Raw genomic sequence first — 7,528 nt, 5'->3', positions numbered from 1 at the left:
GAAAACTGAACAATTCTATAAACAAGAGGGCCATGATGGCCCTGAGGTCGCTCACCTGTATATAGGCCCCCCCCCCACCCCCAGGCCAATTTTTACCCAAGGGCTTTTATTTGTTTATTTGAACAGACTTGGTAGACACCCATAAGAAGATGTTTCATGCTAAACATCTAAGTTCTAGCTCATTGGGTTTTTTAAAAGAAGATTTTTAAAGTTTTTACTATACACATATAGTTAAAAACAATGACACCCCTGGGGCAGGGCCAGTTTTGACCCCCGGGCGTTTATTTTAACAAACTTTGTAGATATTTATTTAAAGATGTTTCATGCTTAATATCTAAACTCTAGCTATTTGGGTTTTTCTAAAGAAGATTTTTAAGTTTTTGCAATACACATATAAGGAAAATTCAATGACCCCCCCCCCGGGCCAGTTTTGACCCTAGGGCTTTTATTTGAACATACTTGGTAGACACCCATTAGAACATGTTTCATGCTAAATATCTTAGCTCTAGCTCTTTGAGTTCTTTAAAAGAAGATTTTTTAAGTTTTTACTATATGCATATAGGGAAAATCAATGACCCCTGGGGCGGGGCCAATTTTGACCCCAGGGCTTTTATTTGAACAAACTTGGTAGACACTCATTAGAAAATGTTTCATGCTAAATATCTTAGCTCTAGCTCTTTGGGTTCTTTAAAAGAAGATTTTTAAGTTTTTACTATATGCATATAGGGAAAATCTATGACCCCCTGGGGCGGGGTCAATTTTGACCCCAGGGCCTTTATTTGAACAAACTTGGTAGACATTCACTAGAAGATGTTTCATGCAAAATATCTAAGCTCTAGCTCTTTGGGTTCTTTAAAAGAAGATTTTTTAAGTTTTTACTATATGCATATAGGGAAAATCAATGACCCCCCCCGGCCAGTTTTGATCCCAGGGCTTTTATTTGAACAAACTTGGTAGACATTCACTAGAAGATGTATGTTTCATGCCAAGTATCTAAGCTCTAGCTCTAACGGTTCTTTAAAAGAAGATTTTTTAAGTTTTTACTATATGCATATAGGGAAAATCTATGACCCCCAGGGGCAGGGCCAATTTTGACCACAGGGCTATTATTTGAACAAACTTGGTAGACACTCATTAGAACATGTTTCATGCTAAATATCTTAGCTCTAGCTCTTTGGGTTCTTTAAAAGAAGATTTTTTAAGTTTTTACTTTATGCATAAAGGAAAAAATCAATGACCCCCCTCCCCGGGCAGGGCCAATTTTGACCCCAGGACTTTTATTTGAACAAACTTGGTAGACACTCACTAGAAGATGTTTCATGCCAAATATCTAAGCTCTAGCTCTTATGGTTTTTTAAAAGAAGATATTTAAAGTTTTTCTTTTGGTTGCCATGGCAACCAGAGTTCTGCATGGAATTAAATTCTTTGAACAATTTTTAAAGGTGACCACCAAAGGAACATTCCTGTGAAGTTTGGATGAAATTGGCTCAGTGGTTTATGAGGAGATGTCATTTTAAGCAAAAGTTTACGGACGGACGGACGACGGACGGACGCCGGACGAAAAGCGATCACAAAAGCTCACCCTGTCACTTTGTGACAGGTTAGCTAAAAAGCAGCATCCTTTTCACTACTTCAGAAAGAAAACAACAATATACCGGTAAGTTTAACAAATAATGAAAAGAAAAAAATCAACAAACTTTAACAGCTGTTTATGTACATGTATACAATAACATATCGCCTTCCCTGAAGTGTCTCTTTTCAAACTTTGTTATTGGCCACTAAACCAACAGTTTATAAAATCTCACCGCAGTAATGTACATTGTACATCCATTCATTTAGGTATGTAATATCTCAGTAAACTATCTATACATTCTCTACAATTTTAACTTCTCTCTTACTACGACTATTGCTACCACCACGGTGTTTCGGGGATTCAGACCTGTGCCTCCTTGTATGGTGAGATCTTTTGGATTTGTGACGATGACTGTGACCATTTTCTTCACGCCTGTCGTACAGAAACCGGGAACTAGTATCAGGGTAGGAATGCCTTGTTCTCTTACGTCTTCGGTGAGAATGATGACCACTATCACTGTCTGAGCTGTTAAAAATAAATAAAAATCGAGACACGTCATGACAAAACCAACATAATGGGTTTGCGACCAGCATGGATCCAGACCAGCCTGCGCAACCGTGCAGTCTGATCAGGATCCATACTGTTCACTATCTGTTTCTCTACTTGTTATATGGTTTGTAAGCCAACAGCATGGATCCTGATCAGACTGCACATTAATGTATGCATTTGTTAATTATAAAACTACGTGTGATTTGTAAGTTAATTCTTATTAAATGTGTCAAATGAATCGATAAACCACTGCAGGCCTAGACATTAACTTTTGAATCATGTTGTCCTGTCAGGCAAGTAGTTTTTAAAACTACTTGCCCTGACCTAAGACTTACTTGTCCTGACCTAAAAATGGTAAAAATGTATAAATCAGAAAAGACAAACAAACATAAATACTTCTTGTATTAGGTAATGTTAACTTAAGGCAATAAACTGGATATAATGTTTATGAAATTGATTGTTAGTTAGACACACATATTTTTTGTATTCAGTAGTTTTTCTAAAACATCAGTTCATCAATCATTATCTAGGCTATTATAACGATGAATTTATGTCAACAGTCGTAAATAAGTCGTTGTTGACTAAGTTCATAATGTTGTTATATTAGATAAAACAAATAAGTCATTTTAAATGCAAAAAATTTATTTAACAATTATTTTTAAAGATCAATAAGATCATTTACATATTTCCAATGATATCTTTTCATGCACGCATCAAAATTTAAACAACAGCATGACCCGGGAATTACCTTGTACAAAATTAAATATAGTCTATTTTTAAAACGGGGAAATACCTTTACCGCTGCGCATGCTCATATTTTTGCTTCCGTTTCCTATATCAACAAATGTACATGACCGTAGTACATTATTGATAATGATTCATGGTGTATTTTTGTTTTACAGATGTTTATAAATGGAAAGATGTTTTTTCTATTTATTTTGTACATGCATTTTGTCAATGATGCTATTTATTTTCACTTGCCCTGTCGGACAAGTGCTTTTTAAAATAACTTGCCCGGACCAAACTTTTAGTTGTCCTGGGCAGTCGGACAACCGTTAATGCCGAGCCCTGCACTGCATCAACATAGTTTTTAAGATCAACAGCATATTCATATTAGAATATTGTATCAAATAACTGTAAAAGAAATAAAATTACTTAAATCATATACAAAAGTCTACCATGTTTTAATTTTCAATCTGTTAGATAATCTTCGATAAACAGTTACAAAGTATATAAGTCTTCTGTTATTTTCAGAAAATAACTGCAAGTACAATATCATGTTATCTCACTGAACCTTTGCGCAGTGTAGCTAGTGTCCTTTCACATGGGTCCAGAAGTTTATAACAATAAAGCTTCAAAATTATTCTTATTTTTCTTATTATTATTTCTAGAATCTATCTTTTTCATTAAATCTATAAACACTAGGGACCTACTATCATGTATGTAAATATAACACAACTAACTAGAACTCCGCGAGTCGGATGTGTCGCCTTGTGAACAATATAGTTAAGGAGAAAAGGCCAGGACAAAAATGAAATAAGAAAACTAACAAAGGGCAATAGCTCAAAAAATAATAAGTGCAGAGCAGCAGTTTCTATGCACTGCACTTCTTATCAATAAGATCTATCATTCTATGAAGTTTCAAGTCCATATCTTTTATAATTTATGAGAAATGGCCTGGACAAAAGTAAAATATGAAAATATATAAAGGGTAATAACTCAAAAATAAGAAATGCAGAGTACCGGTTTTTGTACACTGCACTTTTTCTTAATGAGATCTATCATCCTATGAAGTTTCATGTCTATAGCTTTCATACTTGAGGAGAAATGACCTGGACAAAAATAAATTAAGAAAATTAACAAAGGGCAATAACTCAAAAAATAAGAAATGCAGAGTACCGGTTCTTGTGCACTGCACTTCTTCTTAATGAGAAATATCATCCTATGATGTTTCAATTCCATAGCTTTTATACTTTTGGAGAAATGGCCTGGACAAAAATAAAGTATGAAAATTAACAAAGGGCAATAACTCAAAAAATAAGAAATGCAGAGTACCTGTTCTTGTGCACTGCACTTCTTCTTAATGAGATCTATCATCCTATGAAGTTTCAAGTACATAGCTGTTATACATTAGGAGAAATGGCCCGGACAAAAAAAAAGTATGAAAATTAACAAAGGGAAATAACTCAAAAATCAGGAAGTGCAGAGTACCGATTCTTGTGCACTGCACTTCTTTTTAATGAGATCTATCATCCTATGAAGTTTCAAGTCCATAGCTGTTATACATTAGGAGAAATGGCCCGGACAAAATTAAAGTATGAAAATTTACAAAGGGCAATAACTCAAAAATTAAGAAGCGCAGATTACCGGTCCTTGTGCACTGCACTTCGTGTTATTGAAAGAGCATGCATACCAAGTTTGAAGTCAATCCGACTTAAAGTGACTGAGTTATGCTCTGGACAAGCTTTAGGGGATGCCGACGCCGCCGACAAAAGTAATCCCTATATGTCGCCTTTTCAAGGCGACACAAAAATGAATCCTGTCCATGAACAAAAAATTAACTTTTTCTGAGTGCTGGATAGCTAAATAAAAGCACCATAAAAATAAAATGAGGCATAATTTGGCAAAAGTGCTAAGCAGACTTGCCTGCCCTTGATTGTGAAGTATTATTTCAAGGAATTTACCCCTTAACAAAATGTTAAACCATGTAGTTCATTCAACAAGAGGGCCATGATGGCCCTGAGGTCGCTCACCTGTATATAGCCCCCCCCCACCCCGGGCCAATTTTTACCCAAGGGCTTTTATTTGTTTATTTGAACAGACTTATTTGTTTATTTGAACAGACTTGGTAGACACCCATAAGAAGATGTTTCATGCTAAACATCTAAGTTCTAGCTCATTGGGTTTTTTAAAATAAGATTTTTAAAGTTTTTACTATACATATATAGTTAAAAACAATGACACCCCTGGGGCAGGGCCAGTTTTGACCCCCGGGCTTTTATTTGAACAAACTTTGTAGACATTTACTTAAAGATGTTTCATGCTTAATATCTAAACTCTAGCTATTTGGGTTTTTTCAAAAAAGATTTTTAAGTTTTTGCTATACACATATAAGGAAAATCAATGACCCCCCCGGGCGGGGCCAGTTTTGACCCCAGGGCTTTTATTTGAACATACTTGGTAGACACCCATTAGAACATGTTTCATGCTAAATAAATATCTTAGCTCTAGCTCTTTGAGTTCTTTAAAAGAACTTTTTTAAGTTTTTACTATATGCATATAGGGAAAATCAATGACCCCCTGGGGCGGGGCCAATTTTGACCCCAGGGCTTTTATTTGAACAAAACTTGTAGACACTCATTAGAAGATGTTTCATGCTAAATATCTTAGCTCTAGCTCTTTGGGTTCTTTAAAAGAAGATTTTTAAGTTTTTACTATATGCATATAGGGAAAATCTATGACCCCCTGGGCCGGGTCAATTTTGACCCCAGGGCTTTTATTTGAACAAACTTGGTAGACATTCACTAGAAGATGTTTCATGCCAAATATCTAAGCTCTAGCTCTTATGGTTCTTTAAAAGAAGATTTTTAAGTTTTTACTATATGCATATAGGGAAAATCAATGACGCCCTGGGGTGGGGCAATTTTGACCACAGGGCTTTAATTTGAACAAACTGGTAGGCACTCACTAGAAGATGTTTCATGCTTAATATCTTAGCTCTAGCTCTTTGGGTTCTTTAAAAGAAGATTTTTAAGTTTTTACTATATGCATATAGGGAAAATCAATGACCCCCTGGGGCGGGGCCAATTTTGACCCCAGGGCTTTTATTTGAACAAACTTGGTAGACATTCACTAGAAGATGTATGTTTCATGCTTAATATCTAAGCTCTAGCTCTAACGGTTCTTTAAAAGAAGATTTTTTAAGTTTTTACTATATGCATATAGGGAAATCAATGACCCCCCGGGGCGGGGCAAATTTTGACCCAAGGGCTTTTATTTGAACAAACTTGGTAGACACTCACTAGAAGATGTTTCATGCCAAATATCTTAGCTCTAGCTCTTTGGGTTCTTTAAAAGAAGATTTTTTAAGTTTTTACTATATGCATATAGGGAAAATCAATGACCCCCTGGGGCGGGGCCAATTTTGACCCCAGGGCTTTTATTTGAACAAACTTGGTAGACACTCACTAGAAGATGTTTCATGCCAAATATCTAAGCTCTAGCTCTTAGGGTTGTTTAAAAGAAGATATTTAAAGATTTTTCTTTCGGTTGCCATGGCAACCAGAGTTCTGCATGGAATTAAATTCTTTGAACAATTTTTAAAGGTGACCACCAAAGGAACATTCCTGTGAAGTTTGGATGAAATTGGCTCAGTGGTTTATGAGGAGATGTCATTTAAAGCAAAAGTTTACGGACGGACGACGGACGGAAGACGGACGGACGCCGGACGAAAAGCGATTACAAAAGCTCACCCTGTCACTTTGTGACAGGTGAGCTAAAAACATGTATACTAAATCAACGTTCATTCCCTTTATAGTTTCTGAGAAAATGACCTTAATGTAAACTTAGGTTAACTAACACCAACGCCAACACTGAGTTGACTGACAAGCGGGCTATGAGTTGTGACAATACCTCCACTTTTTTCCTTAGAAAAGTGAAGCTAACAAACTTTTAACAAATTCATTACCGTTTATTAAGTTAATGGATTACTTAATGTTAATTTAAATCAGTTGAACATACCTGTGTGACTCTGAACTTGAATGTGCTGAGGACCGGTCTCGTGGTCGCTTCCTGGCATCATAGGCTGGTCTTACTCTAGAACTGGCCACTGGATCAAGTCTTGGAGCATCATCACATGTCCTTTAATGTAAATTATGGCATACTTTGTACAAGTTTGACATGGTTTTCAAATTAGATTCAGTCAGATAAACAGTTAGTACCTGTTTCATCATTTTCCTTATATACCTCCAGATGAATATTGTGAATTCACTTAATTTTGTGGGTATGAAATTTGGTGGTGTTGTCAATCGTTGGTTCTTAAATTCCTGGATTGTCTAGGTTTTTTTGTTTGTAAAAAAGAAAACGGAAAAAAAATAATATAGATAATCATACAGCAGAGAAATGAAGATTTGTTGGAACTTAAATTTGTGGATTGATCTATCAACATATACCAAGAAAATTATAACCCTCTAATAATAATGTTTTTTGCCATAATATATTTAAGTGTTAAGGAACCTGGTGGCTCAGTACATAGGTCTGAGGTCTCTGTGTTTTACAAGCTCCATTTTTTAACATCCTCACTTGCTGCCAAACATGGGAAAGTATATGTCTCATTTATTTGTACTTACCAGTAATTAATAGTCATTTTTACAGACTTAAAGCATATATTCTGTGAATATTTATAGG

At 35.6% G+C, this 7,528-nt stretch overlaps 1 long non-coding RNA gene across 1 annotated transcript; it reads right to left on the bottom strand.

Annotated features, from left to right (window-relative positions):
- Positions 1-455: 455 nt before the first annotated feature.
- On the bottom strand, positions 456-7,106 carry LOC132750099 (uncharacterized). Its single transcript, XR_009628499.1, has 2 exons — positions 6,863-7,106; positions 456-2,098 (listed from the first exon to the last, which is right to left on the bottom strand). It is a non-coding gene; the product is annotated as an uncharacterized LOC132750099 (long non-coding RNA).
- Positions 7,107-7,528: the final 422 nt, after the last annotated feature.

This window comes from Ruditapes philippinarum, unplaced genomic scaffold (genome assembly GCF_026571515.1).
Source record: "Ruditapes philippinarum isolate M1 unplaced genomic scaffold, ASM2657151v2 ctg25246_1_1_1_1, whole genome shotgun sequence".
In the NCBI taxonomy this organism is placed as follows: domain Eukaryota; kingdom Metazoa; phylum Mollusca; class Bivalvia; order Venerida; family Veneridae; genus Ruditapes; species Ruditapes philippinarum.
This window is presented reverse-complemented; position numbering and strand designations above follow the sequence as displayed.